General features: G+C 45.6%; 1 protein-coding gene across 12 annotated transcripts in view; it reads right to left on the minus strand.

The window, feature by feature from the left end:
* Window positions 1-12,128, minus strand: part of Pkig (cAMP-dependent protein kinase inhibitor gamma) — an 80,923-nt gene that overhangs the window by 15,891 nt on the left and 52,904 nt on the right. For 11 of the 12 annotated variants that reach the window (XM_085697037.2, XM_048440976.3, XM_048440977.3 and 8 more), the window contains exon 2: window positions 9,138-9,206. The gene's annotated coding sequence lies outside the window, so the exon portion shown is untranslated. Of the gene's footprint in view, window positions 1-9,137; window positions 9,207-10,616; window positions 10,672-12,128 lie in introns of those variants that run through there. The other variant, XM_048440979.3, reaches the window with a different exon arrangement.

Raw genomic sequence — 12,128 nt, forward strand, 5'->3', positions numbered from 1 at the left:
TACTGATGGGAGAGCATGAAAGCCACACAGCTGCTAAGAGGGAAGAGTCTAGGAATACTTTAGGATAGCATATATAAACTTCAAAATGTCACAAACCTCGGTAGCTGAGAGCTACAGCTAAAAGGAATAGATGGAATGATAAAGGACACCCACCTGGCACCTTCTTTGGGTCTCTGTGCATGGGCACAGGTGCATGTGAGCGCGCGCGCGCACACACACACACACACACACACACAAATCTTAAATAAAAAAAAACCCTTCCACCCTTTGCCTACATCAATCCCAAAGTGATGTGGATCAGAGACATGCTCAGAGCTTCTTAGCTAATAAAGCCATTTATAAAATACATTTAGAGTCAAATTTCATTTCTCTAATTATTCTCTGGGAAGGGCGCACCCCCACGGCACACAAGATTCTCGCATTATTACTCTCTAAGTGTCAGAGCTCTCATCTGACACTTAAAGTAAGATCCGTACTTAAGAGACATAAAGTAGATTCGTAGTTGCCTAGGGCTGGGGAGAGAATGAGAGGGTGGTGCCGAAAGGAGGCAGGGTTTCTTTGTGTGACGGAGATGGCTCCAGTTGATTGTGCTGATGATGTCCAACTATGAGAACACTGAAGGGCACTGACTAGGACTCTTTAACGGGTGAACTATGTGGCATGTGAATTCATAAAGAAAGAAAACACTACCTAATTATGATGGAGAGAAACCCTCCTCCAGTAGACACTAGCGCATTAACGCACTATGCCCTAAGCCTTCCTTCAGGATTTCAGATCACGCCTGTGAATGTGGTTTCTCATGCAGGATGTAACACAGCAACACTCTCAGTATCACAGTGTAAGAGGCTATATGCCCTGGGCAAAAACAGTTCTTTATTTTTCTGTTTTTTTTTTTTCCTAAAATTAAGAAAGGTGAACAGGTATGCTTTAGCCACACACCTCTGACTGGCTCACTGACTATATTATCTATGGCAAGTCACTCAAACTGTACAGTGCACCAGTTTCTCCACGTGTAAAATGACAGCACCAACTTTCTTAGGGTTAAGTACAACAGCATGCAAGGTGCCTTTAGTGGTCCCTCTGATATTGGAAGCCAGACTGACCTGAAGCCAACATAATTTTATTTTGTTTGAGACAGGGTCTTTCTATTATGTAGCTCTGGTTGTCCTGGAATTCCCTACGTAGACCAGGCTGGTCTCAAAGGTATATGCCACCATGCTAAGCCCCAACAAATTCTTGCCATTATCAGTGTTGCTGCTCACAATGATCTTTCCATGGACTCAAACCAGTAAACTAATGTCATGTTCGTGGCTCTTGGGCACTGAGTGGAATGAATTAAGAGTCAGATTGTGGCACGTACCACGTGGTGACCACCGCTGCTAGACGAAGCTCCAGCATTTCAGCACTGCAGACCACACTTCTCCAGAACTTTTTACTTTCGTTTTTAATGATCCTCAATATTAATGCCTTTCCCTTTGGGAAATTTTGTGCGGGCTTTGGTAAAGGATAAAAATGTGTACAATGGTAGCTTCTCTAAACAAAATAATTCTGTGGAAAACATCCCCACCACTGTGGACCCAGGAATTCCATTGTGCCCTCCTAATTACAGCAAGAACAGCAAAGTTAGAGATTTACTAGGCACACCTGATCCCAAGGATGAAATGCCTACAGTTCAGATCCAGAGCCTGAGGCCATTTAAAATCAAAAGTTCAGCTAATAAATAGAGAAATCAGAATGGTACAATATAATAGAAAAAGAGTAAGACATCAGGATCTTCCCTTTCGGGAGTGTTATGAGGGGAAAAGGTCAATATAGTAAGGCTAAGAAATAATTATAATATATTATCTGCTCTCCAAGATAATATATTATCTTTTCCCAAGGTCAGGCATTTGGATCAGGGTCTCCATTCCCTTGGGGCTTTAGGAAAGTCCCTGCTTAAGAAAGCACTCATTCTTCTGTGTGAAGTTTACTTTAAATTTTACCACCATCTATCTGTCTCAGGAAGCCATCACTGAACGCTGTTGAGCTGCTGTGCCATCTAGAGTGTGCTTCACACATTAGCACAGAACACAAATGTAGCATGGACCACATGTTCTTCCTGGTGTCTGACTCAGCAACTCACGTTATTATCCATGTTTACTGAGCATGGGGAACCTCGGCTTCTAGAAGTCACAGCATGTGGCCAACATTCAAAAGCAAAAAAAAAAAAAATGGCACAACCAAGATTTCACTCTAGTTTTTTTTTTTAAGTTCTATGCCATTTTTGCTTTCAACTACATGAAAGCTACTTTGTGGATTTTTACTTCACTTCTTTGATAACAGTGACTCCTGCCTTGAACATCTTGTCCGAGCAGAGTGCTGTGCACTTAGAATTTCAGTTCTAGTCCAGTCCTGTGAGGAAGCTGTTACTGCATTCACAGACGGAGAACTGGGGTGTGAAGAGGTCCAGAGTCTCCGCTAACTGCGGAGGAGGGCAGCATCTGAACTCTCCTTAGAGACAGCTGCTGCCAGCTCTAGCCCTGGACTCCTGCTCCCTGCTTCTCCAGCTTGCAGAGGAAAGGATCTGGAGAAAGCGGCACCATTACTTTCCTGTCCTCAGAGTGGGCACTGTTTTCACAGATGAAGAACCCAGCGCTCAGAGATGAGCTCTGATTCGGTCCCCTGGCATCACGTGGTAGTTGGTGGAGCTTGTGACTCAGTTTCTCATCCACAGTGCACCCTCACCCCATCTCCTCTCAGCGCTTCTCCTAGTAACCAGGGCAGAATCCACAGCCTTGATCCTCTTCTACTTTCTAGTAGTTCCAGGATTTCGGGGATTCCAGCCCTTCCCTGCCTCCAGCCCCCTGCTGAGACGTTTCCCTGCTTGTAGAGCCAAGGTCTCTAGAGGGAAGCTGCCACGAGAACAGAGCTCTCCAGCTGCTATCAGCAAAGCCTGTACACCCTGCCTGCCAGCTGCTTCCCAGGACACCAGGCTGTGCCCTCTCCTGACTTAGGGCCTCTGGGAATCCCTTAGATGCTTATGTTTGCAGTGGCTTGGTTGCAGCTGTCAGCTCCCAGGATTTTTTTTCTACCAAATTCTGTTTAGGAGGGCTAGCCTCTGTTCCAGCTGCTTTTGAAGCACTGAGCGCCAGAGCCCTGTGTGCCTTGACACTGCTAGGCTTTGTAGAGGGGCGGGGGGGGGGACGACCTTAAGTCATGGGCACAGCTTGATACTTACAATGTTGTCTTAGTTCGGGTTTCTATTACTGTGAAGAGACACCATGACAATAGCAACTCTTTTAAGGAGTGGCTCACTTACAGTTTCAGAGGTTCAGGGTGGTGTTATGTACGTTTTTATAGATTCATATGTAAATACTGAAGGGTCCAAGAATAAATATAAAAATGAAGATTCCAGAAACAAGAATACAGAAATAAAGAAGTATAAAGTTGTAAGCCTAGGAGAATGAGAACAGACTGTCAGCAGCTTTCTCAGCAGCTTGAGGATTAACTGTTAACTGTGGGTTACTCCGCTTTACAACCCATAGCTCTATTTACAAGGCCGAAGCATCTGCACGGATTTACACGCACCTCTGCCCTTTTACAACAGTGCATTGCACGGATTTACACGCACCTCTGCCCTTTTACAACAGTGCACTGCACAGATATACACACACCTCTGCCCTTTTACAACGGTGCATTGCAATTCAAGTGCATTTCCCTGGTGATCAGAAAGGATGCGAGGATCTTCCCATGCGTCTCTCAGCTATTTGTATGCTACCCTAGGGAAAGTGATGATGGGGTAGAGTAGTAAACTTGTAGTTCCGGCCCTCGACAGGTGGAGGCAAGAGCAGTGTGAAACCCTGTTTCAGAAAGCAAAAAAGAAAAAACTTAAAAGGCCAGGTGTAACAACCACATGTGTGCCACATGTCTAGGCCCAGGACTTGGGAGGAGACAGGAGTTCCAGCATTTGAGAGCAGGAAGAAGAAAGAAAAAGAGAGAGAGAGAGAGAGAGAGAGAGAGAGAGAGAGAGAGAGAGAGAGAGAGAGAAAGAAACACCTTAGCTACAGAGGGAGCCTGAGGCCACTGTATGCTATGTACTACCTGTGGGCTTTTATTCGTTTGTTTAAAGTGTGTGTAGGAGACTACTGGACAAAGGAAAATATCTCAGTAAAATGTGTTAGTGTGTTTGCCTAATATGCACTAGACCCTGGGTTCAATTTCTGGCACCACAGAAACCAGGTGTGGCAGCACAGGGAGGGAAGAGGATCAGAAGAAGCTCAAGGTTAGGGCTGGAGAGGTGGCTCAGCTGTTAAAAGCACTTGTCCTTGCAGAGTACCTGAGCTTGGTACCCAGCAGTCACAGAATGGTTCATAAGCGTCTGTAACTCCAGTTCTAGAGGCTCCACAGGTAATAGACATCCATATGGTACACATACATGCAGGCAAGACACTCATAGAAATAACATAAATAAGTCTAAATTTTTTTTAAAGAAAGTTCAAAGTCATCCTTGGCTACATAGCTGCTTCAATGCCAGTTGGGGCTAGAGGAGAGCTTGTAAAAAATACAAAAACAAAACATAACAAAAAAGTCAGAGGTGTTCCAGCACCTGGGAAGAGTGAAAATAGGACTACTACAAGTTTTAGACCAGCAGGGGTGGTAGGTAAGAGCAAACAGGAAAAGCTGGGCATGGCAACACATGCTTGTAATCGCAGGGCGGGAGCATCAGGAGTTTCAAAGCCATCTAAAGCTACACAGGAAGTCTGAGGACAGTCTGGGCGACATGGGACCCAATTACAAACCACCAAAAAATAAAACAAATTTTAAAACCATCAACGAGCAAACAAATATAAAACAATCAACCACAACCAAAAAGTAACCATAAAAACTCTCAACAACTAAGTACTTTTTTAATGGAACTATTTGCTTACCCCACCCCCACCCGAGACGGGGTTTCTCTGTAGCTCTGGTGCCTGTCCTGAAACTAGCTCTTGTAGACCAGCAGGCTGGTCTGGAACTCACAGAGATCCACCTGCCTCTGCCAAGTGCTGGGACTAAAGGCATGCGTCACCACCACCCAGTTTAGGTGCTTGCTTTTGTTATTAAGTTATATGATCTCATATATTTTATTTAAATCCTTATTGTATATAATGATTGACAAATGACTTCTCTATTCTACTGGCTACGTTGTATTTTGTCTACTATCTCCTCTGCTATGCAGTCACCTCTTTGCTTTGATATGCTTTAAATGTCATATCCAAAAAATCGCTACCAAGACCAATACCATGGAGTTTTTCTTCTCTATCCTAGGACTTATAAAGCTCCAGACACAGAATGTGTTTGTGTGCACTCTCTCTCTCTCTCTCACCCATATTGATTGTGTGGATGGGTGCATGTGCCTGTAGACACACAGGGAAGCCAAGGCAAGACTGACTTACTGCATTGAGCCAGGGTCTCTCCCAAGCCAGAAGCTTGCCATCTGAGCTAAGCTGGCTGGCCAGTGAGCTCTCAGGACCCACTCTGTCTTTACCTCCCAGTGCTAAGGTCATACGCACTCATATCTGTGCACTGCTTTTTATATGGATGGGGGAATTCAAACTCAAGTCCTCAGGTCCTCATTCTACAGGGGAAATGCTCTTAACTGCCAAGCTATCTCCCCAGCTATCAGGTCTTACTTCTAAATTTTAAGCCAATTTTTAGGTGGGTTTTATGTGTGGTATAAGAAATATACCATTCTTTCCCATGGATCATCTTGCTTCTTCATTTATTAAAGAGACTGTCTATCCCTTTCTCCATTGCATATTTTGACACCTTAAAGATTAGCTGACAATGCATGTATTGCCAGAAATGAGTTCATTTCTGGACTTTCTATTCCGGCACACTGGCCTGTCTATATGTCTGTTTTCTAGGCTAACACTACACCATCTTAATTCTAGCTTTGTAATATAACTTAAAATCAGGTGTTGTGGTGGTACCTTTAGCGTGGCTCTTCTTGCTTAAGAGTGCTTTAGTTATTTGTTGTCTTTTATGGCTCCATCAGTTTTAGAATTTCTTTTTTAAATTAAAAAAAAAATCTTCTCGCCGGGCGGTGGTGGTGTGCGCCTTTAATCCCAGCACTTGGGAGGCAGAGGCAGGCAGATCTCTGTGAGTTCGAGGCCAGCCTGGTCTACAAGAGCTAGTTCCAGGACAGGCTCCAAAGCTACAGAGAAACCCTGTCTCGAAAAACAAAACAAACAAAAAAATCTTCCTAGGGAACAAATAATTCTGGAAACCCTTCTGCAGAAACAACTTGTTTCTGGGAGAAACGCACTGAAATTCTGATGAGGACAGAGCTGAATGTGCAATGGCTTTGGGTAACATGGACACCTTGGCCGCACTGATTCTATCGGGCAGATTCTTTGGATGGCTTGTCATAGACACAGTCCTGAACAAACAGGGTTCCCACCTGTGACCCTCTCCACTTGCTCCTGGGATCCCACTCATCAAAAGCGTTGTCCTAGTGGTAAGGTTCCTCATCGGATGAGGGCAGCTTCAGTGCACATGCCAGGTTGAAGCAGGCATTGCTTCTTTTCTCTCACAGGAGTAACAACGCCTTCTCTGTGAGCATGGCTGCAGGCCAAAAGGAAGATGCCCAGGAAGCTAAGCAGACACACTCCGAGCTGTCGGGGACCTCACCCACAAGGCAGAGAGGTGGCCTCAAAGTATCTGGAGAAAAGGTCTTAGGAAAAACACTAACTGGACAAGCTGCCCCAGAGCTCAGACCTAGATCATCATATGTCAGTCACTGAGAGAACACAGAGGAGCTCTGCCATATCTGTCTACAGGAATACATTCATACTCCAAGGGCTACAGTGGTCAGAGATGGGCTCTTCTACCTCACCTTGTGTCACCAGAGCTGCCATCTCTTTGAGCCTCCCTTTCATTATCTCTAACATCTGGGTGTTTCACAAGACTAAACTAAATGAGATTAAGAAATGTGAAAGGCAGGCAGCTGTGGTAGTGCTCGAGCAGTCTGAGCGCTCGGGAGGCAGAGGCAGGTGGATCTCTGTGAGCTTGAGGCCAGCCTGGTCTTCAGAGTGAGTTCCAGGACATGGATGCACAGTAAAGCATGGGTGTTTTTATCGTAATGCTTGGCAATCCAGACAAACACTGATTCTAAAAGTCTTCATTGTGGCCACGGCCAAGCATACCAAGTCTTCAGTCAGTATTTGTTCACTGCTCCCTGAAGATGACATCATGGGAGAGAGGCCCTTAACACAGGGCAGACAGCAGCTAGTGAAACCCCAGTATTCTTGTGAGGATTTCAATGACGCATTACGTGACACACAATGCAGAAGGATTTGAGGCCCTAACTGGGCATGTGAAGCATTCACAGTTGGATGGAACAGGAGAAAAGCACAGGTATGAGGGATGTGTGCAGGGCTGGCCACCTGTACAGGGCTGCTCTGCTCAACACCAGATGACTCTACCCACCCTCCACCTCTTCATTCTTTCTAAGATCACCTCCTCAGGACATAACCTTTCCTCGTCAGGACGCATGGACAGGAGGAGCACAGGCCTTGAGGAGAGCAGGTGGGGGAGGATAAGGAAGTTAACTTGGCCTAGTTTCCAGAAGGGTTGCCTTTCTAAGTCTGACTCTGTGGCTCTCTGCTTAGAGCCACAAGGGTAAATAAAGCCTGGACTCATTCACAGCCACGTGCGGACTCAGGTCAGTAGTGGCTCCTGCCCTGCATGACACAAGCCCACGCGTACCCTTGAATCCTCAGGGGCACCGAGCCTCTCCAGTCTCTGCACCACTCCCAGCTGCTCCAGAAGCCCTGAGGTCCACAGCCTGTTTGGCATGTGCCTCTCCAAACCACTTCTCACCTGCTTCTGCACCTAGTGCAGACAACAGGCATTCATTTGGCAACCAGATTCTTAAGTTTCCTGAAGGAAAGGACTATGTCTGCTACTTCTGCTGTGGTATCCAGCATCCACCTCATACCTGCTGATAAACTGAGAAAAAAGACCATTTCTTGAGTCTAAACTGAGCAGCATGAGAGCTGTGCTGTTCCTCACGAATCCTGAGCTGAGGAACACAACAGATCCAGTGAGCTCTTCACAAAGAGAGATGAGCTCTCCATCGGGTTCTCAGCACCTTCCTGACAATTCTAGCTGTGGAAAAGGCCCAGGTGGACATGGTCAACTGGGCACATGTAGCCTTTGTTTCCCACTCCCTTCATAGTGCTAGTCATGGACACAAGGGCAGATGTCTGTGGACTACACACTCCCCACTTAGTGCATGGCCAGTCACAGGACTTTCAGATTTAGGTGTGGTAGTTGACAAGCCAGGTGTGGCGTGGTGATGCCCACCTGCAGGCCTTTGATCCCACCACTTGTGAGGCAGAAGCAGGTGATCTGAGTTCCAGCCAGCCAGAGTAGCATGGTAAGACCTTGTATCAAAGAAAGGAAGGAAGGAAGGAAGGAAGGAAGGAAGGAAGGAAGGAAGGAAGGAAGGAAGGAAGGAAGGAAGGAAGGAAGGAAGGACCCAACAGTCATGCCACCTGGTTTAGACCATGTACTTCTATGCCAGAATCCTTGGCTAACATAAAACTATGACCACTGAACCTAGGAAGCACACTTCCAAGCAACATGTTCACACTGTATATGCAATTTGTTTCCAAGTGGGAGGTGCCTGCCCCATCCCTTCTCACAAGACTGCTGGCTGTGCCCATTTCTTTGGGCTAGGCTTTGCTTGTTTTGGTAATTCTAACAAAGTCTTAAAGTGACAATTCCCATACCATGCCCTGGGTGTTGTGAACATTTCTTTCTAACAGACACATGCAGGGAAAGTTGGCGCCACACCTATAGCTGCTAACCAGCTATAGATGACTCCATCTGTTTGGGTATATGGCTGAAGAAACCTGCTAAGGCACAGGAAGGAAGCTGTCTTTCCAATGCTGTGAAGAAACCGTCTGGATAGCGACCAGGCCTGTGACACTGAAGCATGCCATTATATAACTGCTGCTAAGAGCCACCCTGCCTTTTCTTTAGGCGACCAAAATTCCCCTCGAACTTCATTTAGAACCCATTGATTTTATTTCAAGCAAGAAAAAGAGAGAAGACGTGTAGGCAAACTCGGGATGTGATGGCACAGAAATGTGAACTGCACAGCTACCCACCTAGTTTAATTTCTTCTTCCTGCTTGCATTGCTTCAGGTTTTTCACTCTTGATTAACCAGTGTGGAAGTCTAGAAACCAGAAGAAAAGAAAACAAGATTAGAGCCAGGCACACTCTGGCTAAAACTGGAGCAGCTTTTGGGAAGACAAGCTTGCATTATCTGTTAACATGGAATGAGCACCTTTGTGTGAACCCAGAGGTCAGGAATAGGTCCAGAGATACACTCCAACAAGTAAAAGATACTGTGTGGAATTAACTGTCTGTATGGGATGGAGTTAAATTCCTGGGTACCAAAGATATACTCCAGTGAGTAAAGGATGCTGTGTGGAGTTAACTGTCTATATGGGATGGAGTTATATTCCTGAGTACCAGAGATATACTCCAACAAGTAAAGGATGCAGTGAAGAGTTAACTGTCTGTATGGGATGGAGTTATATTCCTGGGTACCAGTATGCCAAAACACCACACAGCCATTTCGAAGTATAAAGAACTGACATGGAAAGAAGTTTATGTTTAATTGTTCAAAAGAATATTGTAGCCTGGCAGTGGTGGCTCACGACTTTAATCCCAGTACTCAGAAGGCAGAGGCAGACAGATCTCTGAATTTGAGACCAGTCTGGTTTACAGAGCTACTTCCAAGATAGCAGGAAGAAAAAAAAATTAAAATTGCATATATTAAGTAAAAAAAATTGTGAAATTGCATATATTACTGCTGCACTTTTGTGGGGGACAATCTTCCTATGTAGCTCCAACTGGCCCTACAATCTCCTCCTCAGTGTGAGGTGAGAGCTGTGTGATGCACACAGCTACCTGCACGTGGAACAATAAGAGGCGTTTGTTCTTACTCTTTGGGGCAGGTGTGGAGTGGTGGTGGTAAGGACCAAAACAGAAAAGGGCTTCCATTCCACTGTTCTGTTTTGGTTTTTTGAGGCATGTTCCTGCCTAGCTGGAATTCTCTGTGTTGGCATGCAGACTTCTGTGAACTTAGGGTCAGCAAGGCTACAAAGTGAGAGCCTGCCTACTCAATAAATAAAGCCTACAAAATAAACTCCCTCCCTTCGGGGAAGCCCATTCCATCCAGCCCTGGGAGTGGCTGGCCTCTGGGAAGAGGATGCTTCAGACCATCGCATCTGCTCACTGGCTGCTCCCAGCAGATGCTCTAGCTTCCATATCCCACAGGAACCCAGATAAGAGAGAGAAATGTGAATACTGTTTGAATCATTTTATAAAAGATTTTATTTATTATGTATACAGTGTCCTGTCTGCATGTCTGTTTGCATGCCAGAAGAGGGCATCACATCTCATTACAGATGGTTGTGAGCCACCATATTGTTGCTGGGAATTGAACTCAGGACCTCTAGAAGATCAGACTGTGCTCTTAACTACTGAGCCATCTCTCCAGCCCTGTTTGAATCATTTAGACAGAGGAGAAAGCAGAGGAAATGATAGAAATTAAGAGTGAAAGATGCCAAGTGCTCACCATAGTTGCCAAGAGAACTGCCTAACTGCATCAGCCTTCCAGAGTTCCCTGGAGGGCCTCTTCTCTCCTCTGCTTCAGGGCTTTGCTTCTAACCTTTTTTTAATTGATAATAAAGATTTCAACAAAACAGCAATGACACCTCCCATCTTCACATATCCCTCACCACACTCAACCTCTGTCCTCCATGCTTCTTCATGGCAGCAGCCACCATATAGTAGGCCCCATGTTCAGGCCCCGCTGTGCTGTAAACTTCAGCAGTCTCGTTCCCCTCCCTATGCTCTGCCTACACCAGCCTCGGTTCAGTTTCCCTAACATTCTGCAGGCTTCCCGCCTCTAATCGTTTTTGCTCGGGTGCTCCTCTCCCTGCCTGGGTTAGTCTTCAGGCTCCATGACCTTAACCTTACCCCTCAGCTCTCGGCATCAATGCCTCCTGACACCATATAAACACCACCTCTTTGAGGAAGCCCTGGCACACACTCTCCTGTATCTCAGCGTGTTCAAGCAGTCCGAACACCTATTCTTGCTCTGGGTGAATTAATTTGGGAAGGGCCACTCCTGTTTTCTCTTACACTATTCCTCTCTCACCACGCCCAGTGCAGGCAATGAATGAATACTGGCTGACCACATGAAAATGTTATCAACATGAACTGAAAGGGAGGCTTCAACGCTGCAGCTCCTGTCTTCCCAGGCTTGCCGTCACTCTCTGGGCCTCTCTTGGGACACATGACAACAAGGTTATTTTTGTTTTTTTGGTTTTTTGGGGGAAACAAGGTTTGCGGGGTGGGGGCAGGGTTGAGATAGGGTTTCTCTGTGAAACAGTTCTGGCTGTCCTGGAGCTCACTCTGTAGACCAGGTTGGCCTCAAACTCACTGAGATCCACCTGCCTCTGCCTTCCAGGTGCTGGGATTAAAGGTGTGCACCACCACTGCCTGTCAAAACAGGGTCTTTTTGTAATTGAGCATTTATTCCTCTATCAGACTGTAGGAAATTAGAAATCTTATTCTTGGGAGGCTGGCTCAGTAATTATGTTCAGATCCTGGCACACATATTAGGTAGCTCACAAAAGCCAGTATGCATATAACTCCAGTTTCAAGGAATGTGACACCCTCTTCTGACCTCATGGGCTTCAACACATACTCACACATTAGTTTCATTCTGAGTTAATTATATTTATGCTTATATTTATTTCTTTTTCTATTCATTTATTTAGTTGAGATGGGGTCTCTCTACATAGCCCTGGAAATCACAACCTTAACCAGGCTGCCTCCAACTCAGAGTTCCACCTGCCTCTGCCTCCCGAGTGGTGGGATTAAAGGCGTACATCACGCCTGGCTTCCTTTTATTTCTTTAACCCCAGGAAGGTTTTTTTGTTTGTTTGTTTTTAATTTCTTGTTGTGTTACTTTTTTGTACATTTAACTGCTAATTTTATTTATGTGTGTGCCTTCTATATGTATATGTGTGTTTGTGTGTGTGAGAGAGAGATGGGGGCGGAATAAAGCTATGATCCAGAT

This window comes from Myodes glareolus, chromosome 10 (assembly GCF_982192425.1).
Source record: "Myodes glareolus chromosome 10, mMyoGla1.1, whole genome shotgun sequence".
NCBI lineage: Eukaryota > Metazoa > Chordata > Mammalia > Rodentia > Cricetidae > Myodes > Myodes glareolus.